This window comes from Ipomoea nil, unplaced genomic scaffold (assembly GCF_001879475.1).
Source record: "Ipomoea nil cultivar Tokyo-kokei standard unplaced genomic scaffold, Asagao_1.1 scaffold2694, whole genome shotgun sequence".
In the NCBI taxonomy this organism is placed as follows: domain Eukaryota; kingdom Viridiplantae; phylum Streptophyta; class Magnoliopsida; order Solanales; family Convolvulaceae; genus Ipomoea; species Ipomoea nil.
In genome coordinates, this window is record NW_017619122.1 from 3,344,032 (window position 1) to 3,356,574 (window position 12,543).

The following is a 12,543-nucleotide window of genomic DNA, read 5'->3' on the forward strand; positions in this document are numbered from 1 at the left end:
GATACCTATCATCATTCAATCAATCAACACATAATCAATCAATAACAATCAAGACCTAATAACAACGATACGTACTACACATAAATTCCTAGAATAGCATCTGAAACATCAAACGAGACTCATACACGATAAACGGGGTACAACGGGAAATTCGGAAAAATACCCCGCCACACCACGCCATTCCAACGGGTGGGCGGTGGGTGGTGGACCACCCGCCGGCGGCGCCACTGTTCCAGCGGGTGCCCAGCTGGAACTTCTCTCAAACTTTAACTTCTAACTTTTTCTTTCAAATTCAACTTTCGAAGTCTCAACTTCGAGCTTTCTTACTTTTAACTTCTCTACTTTACTATCGAAAGATAAGCAAGCAGTACTTTAAACACATTCATAAAGCACATAAATAGTTAAACAAGCGTAAGGAAACTCACAACCTCACCACGTTCCTAACTGATACTTAGAGTTCTTCTTGACTATGATTCTCATACTTAGTCATTGAACTTAGAGTCTTTCTCATCTCAGATCTCAGAACATAGAGTTTGTGAGCGGCGATACTGTTCCAGCGGGTGCCAAGTAGGCAGTCGCCTGTGCGCCGGCTGCCCGCTAGAACTGGGCTGCGTGGGCAGCGGGTAGGTGGTAGGGATTCGTCCCCGCACCTACCCCCCACTGGTACTAAGGTAGAAATCTGTCTTGGGGTTCGTTCGTGGAACTCAAAACCTCGTCCAAACACATTCCAACACGTAACAACAACATCACGGATTCAATAAGCGAAGATTAAACCAAGAATCATTCCAATTACGTTCTAACACGATTCCAAAACATACCAAGACTCGACATCAATCACATAACGGTTCAGGAGCTTCCGGAACCTCAAGAATATCAAGAAATCTATATGCAAAGCCCTAAAGACAAGTCCTAAGCTAGACTCAACACCCGATCATGCATAAACCCACCCAATAATACCAAGAACATCACAACAATAGATTCGCGATATAAACCCTGGGGACAAGCTCTAGACATAATTAATATACAAGATTACGCATATAATCAATCATAACATCAAGATCACTAAGATTATCAAATAATCACAATATAAATCCCAGGCAAGGCTCTATCAAGACTCAATCACAGAATCACCCATACAATTATCAAAGGAGCCAATAAATAAGATATATCAAAGAAAATAGGTTTTGTAAGACATGAGTTGCCTCTTAGCCCTAATCAATATCCTTGGCTACTAAGGTTCTTCTCTAAGATCTTCCTCCAATTGATCTCCCTAGGTTTGGTAGTGGGGAATCCCTTTGCTAGGTTTCCTCTGGGGATGTCTCGCATGGTGGAATTAATTGTGGTAAGGTTTCTAAATGCTTTCTAATCCCCTATATGTAGATTCAGGTGTCCTAACTAGAATCTGAATAGTAAAGGCCCACTTTCCCTATTCCTAACAGAATTAAAGACTTGATTAAGGATAAGGGTCCACGATCCATTGTGGACCATACTAACTAGTTAATGGAAATTCTAGTCCAATTAAATCCTTTTTAATTATATGTTAACGGGATTAATTTCATGATTAGTCCAGATTCGGAGGCCGTAACACGGGGTGTTACACCTTCTAACTCTATGTTAATGAAATCTCCAGGAAAGATCACTCTCGATATTTCTACGGGCAAGTTTTCCATGATGTCCTCACAAATATTCATTCTCCCTGATGCTAAGCGGATACTCATCTTCTTCTTGCTAGTAGGCTTCCATCCCAACGCGTTTACCAAAGATGACACTATGAATGAGTTGGTAGCCCCGGAGTCGAACAACAGCACAACAGGTACGTTGTTCACACGAAACGTTCCGGTTACTAGCTCCAGTGGCACGGCTAGGTCCAATCAAGTGGTGAATAATCCCCCCTTGTGCTCTTTCTTCTTCTTCGATCGTCCCGTGAGACAGCTCGCTGCGCCAATTCTTGGTGATTTCCTTTTTCCGACCCGACCGGTTCTTCTTCTTCTTAACTCCCCCTCGAATTGACAAGCCTAGGGTGTACTTGTTTCTGGGAGGTAACTCATTCTCACTGAGCAGCCTCGGTGGCATTTCACCACCCTGTTCAATGCAAAGAAAAGTTAACTTAGTTAGAACTTCTATGAACTAACTGCTTCTGACTTCTCTATTCTTAAAGCAAGGCTTACAACAAGTAAAGCACAAACATACATAAGTATAAACTTGTATACTTCTTACTTTTAGCAACTTTCACAAAATATTTCTCTCAAACTTTAACTTCTAACTTTTTCTTTCAACTTCAACTTTCGAAGTCTCAACTTCTAGCTTTCTTAGCTTTTCACTTTCAACTTTAAACTCTTGGTTTTTCAATTTCAATTTCTCACTTTTAACTTCTCTACTTTACTATCGAAAGATAAGCAAGCAGTACTTTAAACACATTGATAAAGCACATAAACAGTTAAACAAGCGTAAGGAAACTCACAACCTCACCACATTCCTAACTGATACTTAGAGTTCTTCTTGACTATGATTCTCATACTTAGTCATTGAACTTAGAGTCTTTCTCATCTCAGATCTCAGAACATAGAGTTTTTTCCTTAACTTATCCTTCCTAGGATTTCACTTAGAGTTCTTTTCTTAACTTGTCATTCCTAGGACTTCAACTTAGAGTTTTTATACTCAATCTTAAAGCTCAAACTTCTTAAGTTCCCGCGGTTCATACCGCTCTTATACCAACTTGTAACACCCCACTTTTTCTTAAACCTTATTAACAATACATAACTTAGAAAGGGATACTAAACAAGCATAATAAACTTACTAATCCAACTTTAAGAGGTGTCACCGCCACAATCACCACACATGGTGATTACACAGACAAGGAAAAGATCTAAACAAAGTCAAGCTTAACTAACTTTAAAGAAACTAGGGGAATAAAACTCCGGTGTCCAACACCAACAAAACATCTGAATAGGTCCACAACCAAGTCTAAAAAACAAACATAACTGATAAGAGTTTAGACTACAACTAGCACTCTAAGATAAGCTAGTCTAACTCGATCACTCTCAAGAACTGGGCCCACCTGAAAGGAGTTAACAAACAAATAAGTAGGAAACAACCCGTTAGCACGAAGCTAAGTATAACGCCACTCAACCCTATAAAATACTACAGTATATACTTTTGGAAAATATTTGTTTCACATACTTAAATCACGTATTTCTCAATCACTTAAATAACATTTAACATGCTCGACATGATTTCTATATGCTTGCAACCTAATTATCAAATAGGCATACTTTCTCAATTATTTAGCTTATCAACGAATTCTTACTTGCACATACTTCTCTTATCATGGCGATATACACTAATCATACTCAAATTGATAGTTAAATAATATACTTATGCTTTAACAAGCAATCTCAAGCTAACATATATCTTCACAACAATCTCATATCATCATATATCTCAATTAGCAATCTCATGCTATCACATAACTCAATAAGCAATCTCATGCTATCATATACTCAATAAGCAATCTCATGCTATCATGTACTCAATAAGCAATCCCATTCTATCATAACACCCCCCCCCCCCCCCCCGATTTTACCAATGTTTTAAAAACATAAATTCAAAGATAAGCAACTAATCATGAAAACAATCATAAAGCGGAAGCTATTAAAAACCGGGAAGGCGTTATGCCACACCCATAAACCATGAGTGCACAGGCTAAATCTATCACAATCATTAAACATAACATAAGTCTAGGCACACAGGCCACTAGTCTAGGCACACAGGCCAACAAAAGCAACACATCTAACCACAGGAGCTACACTATCTAGATACCTCATCTAGCGCGCACTCCGGACTAAGCAGAACTTGTAAAACATGGGGATAACACTCGGTCATCGAATAATGCTGGTAACCCATCAATACGCGTTAAATAGCATAGTATAGATAGATATAATCAAAGCCATTTAGAACTGAGGAATACAATATATAGTCATTTCAAAGCCAAAAGAAGATCAACATCAAAAACTCATCACACTCCCAACAAAGATCGAGGATTATCAACCTCAACAAGACAACAAACCACAACAACAAGGTACAACATAACTCTAGATGCAACCTACCATTCACAAGGTAGAGTTCATCAACACATGCTCATAAGCAAGGGCATCACACAATCACATAATGGCAATTTCATGTTTCAAGTTCCAACCTTATGCCTGGTTCTAACCTTATGGCTACCCCCGACCTTATAACTAGTTCCAACCTGTACCTCCTAGTGCCACCCTGTACTTCTGAGTCCAACCTTATTCCGCCTGGAACCATCGTCCCCCACCAATCTTTACCACCAATCAGAACCGTATTACCATCGATCTCATAGTACACGAGGGTACTGTAAAGTCACAATATTACTACCGTTCTCGTGAGCAAAGCTCAATAATATTACCACCAATCTCAATCATAATCACACATAGTCATCATCATCATCAAGAAGATTGAGGCTCATCAATAGCCCAATCGAGTATCAACAAAGGGTACAATGACTTCTACAAGATCACATCATAGGAATCAATCAAGAGACTTCAATGAAGACATGAAGCAATACTCAACAACAAAGGACTACAATCCATCATCAAAATGATTAATAACACGAGTTGACAACCCCAACAAGAAGGAACAAACCACACATACTAGCATAACAACATCAAACTAGCATGCTCATCAAACGGATAAACCAAAAGGGTTCCAACGAACCTTCAACACTCATATTAGCCCAACAAATCACAAAGTTAGACCCTTAGCACGATTCAAGACACCAAATCCTAACATGGATTCCTAACACATCGTTCTGGACATACAAAACATCAAGAGGACTCACAAATAGCTCAATAATCTAACAACGGGAGGTCAAAACATCAATACCAAGAAGAAAGGAATCGCGGGGAACAAATCCCCGCATCAACCTCAATTTTTCCACGCGGGTGGGGCCACGGGTAGGCCCCCACCCGTGGGCCTGCCCGCGGGGTACATGCCTACATCAGCCTCGTTTCCCGTGGGTGGGGCGGCGAGTAGGCCTACCCGTGGCCCCACCCGCGGGGAAAAATTGAGGTTGATGCGGGGATTTGTTCCCCGTGATTCTTTTCATCTTGGTATTGATGTTTTGACCTCCTGTTGTTGGATTATTGAGCTATTTGTGAGTCTTCTTGATGTTTCGTATGTCTAGAACGATGTGTTAGGAATCCATGTTAGGATTTGGTGTCTTGAATCGTGTTAAGGGTCCAACTTTGTGATTCGTTGGGCTAATATGAGTCTTGAAGGTTCGTTGGAACCCTTTTGGTTTATCCTTTGATGAGCATGCTAGTATGATGTTGTTATGCTAGTATGTGTGGTTTGTTCCCTCTTGTTGGGGTTGTCAACTCGTGTTGTTAATCATTTTGATGATGGATTGTAGTTTTTTGTTGTTGAGTATTGCTTCATGTCTTCATTGAAGTCTCTTGATTGATTCCTATGATGTGATCTTGTACAAGTCGTTGTACCCTTTGTTGATACTCGATTGGGCTATTGATGAGCCTAAATCTTCTTGATGATGATGATGACCTTGTGTGATTATGATTGAGATTGTACTATAAGAAAAATCGCGATTCGTGACGGAAAAATTCCATCGCGAAAACGCGAAATTCCGTCATAAATCACGTTTTACGACTGAATTTTTCATTTTCGCGACGGAATCCATTCCGTAGTCTCAAGGCTTGTCGTATTTCATTTCATGACGAAAATAATCCGTCGCGAGTGATGGCGACGGAAAATGGTGACAGAATTGTTCGTCGTGAAGTAGGCGACGGAAGTCATTCCGTCGCGAGTCCGTTGTGATTTTAGCAACGGAAATGTTTCTTTCTGTCGTCATTGTGTGAAAAAATATTCCCTCACAAAACTCATATTCCATTGCATATTTTTGTCTTGAAATATAACGACATAAATAATTATTATCGTAAATCCGTCGCTAACATTTCCGTTGCAAATTTTTTATTCCGTCATAAAAAAACGACGTAACGAATTGTCGTCGCTACTCCATCGCAAACTTTTCCGTTGCAAATTTTGTCTTCCGTTGCACAAATTCGTCGTAAGAAAACGACGGAAAAAATTTCCGTAGTAATTCCATCGCTAAATATTTCGTCGCAAAATTTATTTTCCATCACAAAATTTCATCGTAAAATAATAGCGTAACTAATCACTGTCGTGATTCCGTCGTATTTTGGATGACAAAAATCTTTTCATTGCCATAATTACAATGAGTACTCAATCGCTAAAATTATATCTCATCGCAATTATGTTAAATTATTATTTTAATATTTTTGTAATTATTATTATTTTGTTAAAATTCTAATATTTGTATTTAAAATGTTAATGTTGGCAAACTAAAATACAATATAATTTGTTGTAGATGAAGTACCGGCTTTCTCACTCTCAAGAGCATTTAATCTTTGCTGCATAAGAACCATAGAAGCCTTTAAATTCTCAATCTCATCTAGGACCTTTGCAGAATTAGCATTCTCTTATGGCTACGAGGTTGATTCTATATTGTTTGATGTGTTAGCATTTATTGGACTACGAATGAATGTACCATATGAGCTAAGTCCATAAACTCTTCTTTTTTATCATGTCCGCCAACTGCATCATAGTACAATTGACTCTCATCTACTTCTTCTCCATTTTATGTTAATACCTCCCGTTGCAATGCAATTTGTTCATGCAAAAATTAAAAAAATTAGTACAATTTTTATAAAAATTCATATATATTCAATGAAAATCAAGATAAATAAACACACATGGATTTGTTTGTATTTTTCAACTATAAATGTTTGGTCATCATGTTTTTAGGTATGTGTATGCTTGAATAATTAAAAATATGATGGACGGCGACCAAATTGCTTTTCATAAAAATTAGTTAAAATAGAAACAAAATAAAATAAAAATCAAAACAAATAAGATTATAATGTATAATAAAAATATTTCAAACATCAACTCAATAAGTAGAATATAATATAATCACACCGTTTTTATCACAATAGTGTAAATAAAAATTTATACAAACATAAAACTACATAATTATTATTTTAAAATGAAACGAATTTAGAAAAAATATTCAACAGAGTTTCCTTTATAAATAGATCTATCTCCAATAACACAAAGATTAACTCAATAGACACAATAAAATTAAATCACAATGATTTTATCATAATAGTGTCCATACAAATTTCTACCACCACAATAGCACATAATTATTATATAAAGCAAGCAAAATTCTGATAAAAATCAACATAGTTTCGTGTATAAATAGAACTATCTCCCTGCTTAATATATAATATAAACATCTCAAACATCAACTCAATAGGTACACTAAAATAAAATCACAAGAAGTTCATCGTAATAAAATCAAGAGTGAATTCCATTTTTGGTCCTACTGCTAGGGGTCATTCCAATTTTAATCCACCACAATTATTTTTGCCACATTGCGTCCACTATTATTAAAAGTGTTCCAATTTTAGTCCACGAAAAATCTTAAAATGGACTAAAATTGAAACACTTTTAATAATAGTGGACGCAATGTGGCAAAAATAATTATGGTGGACTAAAATTGGAAAAACCCCTATAACAATAGGACCAAAAATTGAATTCACTCTAAAATCAATTAAAGTTTCTACCAACACAATAACACATAACTCAAACAATCCAAACATAATCACTTATAATTTAAACAATTCGAATGAACTTACAAGTTGAGTGGCAACTTTGGAATGAAGTGTTAGTTGACCCTGTGCTATGCGTAAATGGAGCAACTCCATCTAAAACACCGCCACATCTATTTCTCTTACCTAATTCCATCCATGAAATCTGGTTTACTACATGCAAACTCAATAAGTTTCTAATCTTTTTTTTTTTTTATAAAATCTGGATTATAATCACCACGTTGAGTTCACCTTTGATACATCCAACTTCTATCCATAATACTTATATGTAAAGACCTACACATATGCATTCATATATTTAACAATCATTAGTGTTTAAAAAAATATTACTATTATCATTCTTATTCCAATATTTGAATTGAATACCCCTCTAAGAATAGAGAAATAATATTATAATGCATTAATATTGTAAAAATATAAACTTTAGTTGCTCCTTGCTAGACTATTCGAATAATTTTGAATCCTTTAATCTTTTTGACAGGGGTGAGCATCGGTCGGTTTTCGTTTAACAATTGAAAAAATATTATCCTTCTCATAACTGACTAAAATAACCAAAGCCATTCGCATAATCAAAACAAAAACCAATGTTATCTTTTCTGCTATGTAGCAACTTTGTAGAACAAAAGGTTTATGGTGTCAAAATTTGTTTGTCATTACAAAAATTTTATACCTACAAGACTAGCTTGCACCCATACATGTCAAAATTCAACAATGAAACATTATTGAAAGAATTAAATTCAGAGATGTTTCCATGACACATGTACAATCTAAGGACCTTTCCCAGTTTGAAAGGTAACCAACCTACCATGTAATGAGAAAGAGCTTATTTGTAAGATTTTTTTTGTGAGTTTTTTTTGTTTACTTTCTCTATTTGATTGGTAAGTTTCTTTTATTTAATTTTTGGTTTATTATAATAGAGATTGAATAGATGTGATTGGTCGTGTTGTTAAGATATATTCTCAAAGTTTTAAAAAACTTTGATCATTAAGTTTGCACTTTGTTCATGCTCTGTTTGTTGCAAGAAACACTTTGGAGAACATTTGGTGGCTATTTTTGAAAAACAATTGTGGTTGTGAGCTTACTTAACACAATGTAGCTCACATAGGAACTGTGAGCTGAAAAATTGATTTTTTTTTTTGTTTCACATATGAATGCATAAACTTGTGTTGTATTTCTAATTTACTATAAAGTATGCCTTATAGTAAATTGTACCTAAGTATTTTTTTTATATTCTTTTTGTAGTATTTTGATTTTTTTGCAGGTATCGATCAATCTATGTCAGAGAATTTTCTGAACAATGAAAGAAGGTTGAAGTTTATCCATATCCTATAAAGAGAAGCAGACTGTCTAGAGTGAAGAGCACAAGATGTACCAAATAACCGTGAACTGTGAACTTTGTAGTTTAAGGTCATCTAGACTATTTAAGTCCTATTGAAATATTGAAAAGTGTTTAGTGTGTAGATTGTACCAGATTGGTGGATGTCCATACATAAAATCAAATGAAATTGAGTACATTGTGGTCTAAGTATGAATTTGACTTACATAGCATTTTGTGGTACTATGAAAGAAGGCTGAAGTTTATCCTTATCCTATAAAGAAAAGGAGATTGCCTAGAATGAAGACCACAAGATGTACCAAATAATCGTGAACTGCGAACTTTGTAGTTTAAGGATATCTAGACTATGTAAGTCCTATCGAAATGATTCCAAGTGTTTAGTGTGTAAATTGTACCAGATTGGAGGATCTCCATACTTCAAATCAAGATGGAATTGAGCACATTATGGTCTAAGTATGAATATGACTTACATAGCATTTTGTGGTACATAAACTTATTGATTGAGTAGTAACATTAGGACATTACTACTTAATACACACAGAAAACTACACACGAACTCTAAGCAATTCACTGATAATACTAGCAAAAAACAAAATGAATAACTTAGTCACAGAAAAAGTACACACTAACTCACATAATCAAACAGAAAAGTACACACTAACTCTTAATCTTTTTTCAATATTAGTAAAAGATATCTACAGTTTAGGATTTTACAGGGATGTTATTGCTAAATACATGCATATCATAAATAAAATAATGTACTTTTAGTATTCAAATAATATATTTTCAAAAAATGTACTTTATGTATATAAATAATGTACTTTTAATATATTAAAAATTTATCTTTTATTTATGATCCACACAACTATGTGAATCATGGTACATGTAATAATAATTTGTAATTCAGAGACTCATAAGCCTTCGAACACAATAGTATACTACCATAGAGATTACCCATTTCAGAAGCCAAAACCATTTAACTGAAACATTATAACCTATAAGGAAAACTAAAATGATAGCATGTAAAAAATAAATAAAGAGAGGCAGATCGGACAATTAAACCAACAAATTGAAATAATTTTGTAGCAAATATGGGTTTAAAACGGAGAATTTTGCCAATACGTATATATACAAAACAGTAGTGTTATATATATACATACATTGTACACAAACAACAAATAACAAATTAATAATAATACACACAAAAAATGTGGAAAGAGTCTAACCTCGGTCTTGATCGCCGTCTCGCCACAACCAGTTGCCGCCTCGTCGCAGCCCATCTCCGCCTCGCTACTGCACGTCCCAATCTCGAATTCGCAAAGTCGAGTCTGAAGCCGACGTGAGGAGAGTTAGAGATTTTTAGAAATATAGGAATTATAGATTTTTAGGAATTAGAGATTTTAGGAATTTAGTTATTAGACATTTTAGGAAATTAGTTATTTTAGAATTTTTTAGGTGTAAATTAAAATAAAATTTAGGATTTTAGTATATTAAAATAGGATTTAGATTTTAAAAATACTATTAATATATATATATATATATATATATATATATATATATATATATATATATATATATATATATATATATATATACTCAACATGAAATTTAAGACAGAAAGTTAAAATAGGTAAATGTTTAGTACAATTTTAAATATAAAATAAAAATAATTATTTTTGATATAATTAAAATGAGTATTTTAAACTTCTAGTAAAAGTAATCGTAAAGATTAATATTATTGTAGATAGTTATAATTGATAATATAAAATGATGTTCTAACATTTTTATATTAAAATAAATTAAATTTATTATGCCCCTTAGAAGTAGGTGTTTTTTATACAAAGTACAATTTTACTTTCTCATTAATTACCTAGAAACATGGTCGTTCCAATCAAAGTAGGGGTACAATGATAATTGTTTGATTTCATTAAATACAATCATCCAATATAGCATTTGTACATTTCTACAACAAAGATAATAATAACAAAGACAACAACATCAACAATAATAATAATAACAACAATGATAATAATAATAATAATAATAATAATAATAATAATAATAATAATAATAATAATAATAATAATAATAATAATAAATAATAATAATAATAATAACAATAATAACAACAACAACAACAACAACAACAAAAAATAAATTTGTGTGCATAAGGAGGAGGAAAAAGGATAATAATAATAATAATAATAATAATAATAATAATAATAATAATAATAATAATAATAATAATAATATATTTTTTGTACATTTTTACAACAACAACAACAACAACAACAACAATAATAATAATAATAATAATAATAATAATAATAATAATAATAATAAAATAATAATAATAATAGTATAATAATAATAATAATAAATAAATAAATATAATAATAATAATAATAATAATAATAATAATAATAATATATTTTTTGTACATTTTTACAACAACAACAACAACAACAACAATAATAATAATAATAATAATATTAATAATAATAAAATAATAATAATAATAGTATAATAATAATAATAATAAATAAATATAATAATAATAATAATAATAATAATAATAATAATAATAATAATAATAATAATAATAATAATAATAATAATATGGGGAAGGGAAATGGGGGGGTGGGGGGGGGGAAAGGGAAAATGCGTGGGGGAGGAGGTGGGGGGGGGGGGGGGAAGGGTGCATTCCCCAAGAGGCCACAAATTGTAGACTCGGTGTCAAAATGACCCTGCATGAAAAAAGTGATCCAAAGGAGGAAAAGCGTGTCGCAGAAGAGCGACTTTAGGTGATGTAACCATCTTTATGATTTTACAAAGTTAGTTTCTGCCAGACCATCTTTATTTTTAAAGCTAATACTAATCTAGTGTATTCCTATTTTTATGGTATATATATACAGTATATTATATTATTATGGTATATATACTGTCGAGCAATATAAAATTAATTCAACGACTCATGTTTAATTACAATTCATGTATATAGATTATCATAAAATAAAATGTAATGATTGTAAAGAAGAAAATCTAACGACTCATGTTTAATTGTAATTATACTATAAAGGGAAAATAGTACTTTTCCCCATGTGTTATATACTTATAGCACTTTTTCTCCATAAATTATTTAAGTAGCAACTTTTTCTCCTGATATATTAAACAGAAGATCAAGTTAAAAATAATAATAAATAAATAAATCAATCAATCAAATCTTGACAAGACAAAATTATTTTGATCATAATTATTTTAAAATATATTATTATGTAGGTGGATTATAATAAAAGAAACGTAAATAAATAAAATTTGGCAATCTAGTCAACAAAAACTTAAAGTTAATATGTTAAAAATGTTAATTGCTCTTCTTATTTGGAGTTCAATGGCTTATTTGCTCTTTATTTTCAGATTCAATGGCTTATTTGAGGATTACTTGAATTTGAGGGTTATTTGAGTTCGATGTTGTTTCCC

At 32.9% G+C, this 12,543-nt stretch overlaps 1 long non-coding RNA gene across 1 annotated transcript; it reads right to left on the reverse strand.

Moving 5' to 3' along the window:
- Positions 1-1,679: 1,679 nt before the first annotated feature.
- LOC109155192 lies at positions 1,680-8,434 on the reverse strand. The gene is made up of 3 exons (XR_002049870.1): positions 8,342-8,434; positions 3,418-3,423; positions 1,680-1,692 (listed from the first exon to the last, which is right to left on the reverse strand). It is a non-coding gene; the product is annotated as an uncharacterized LOC109155192 (long non-coding RNA).
- Positions 8,435-12,543: the final 4,109 nt, after the last annotated feature.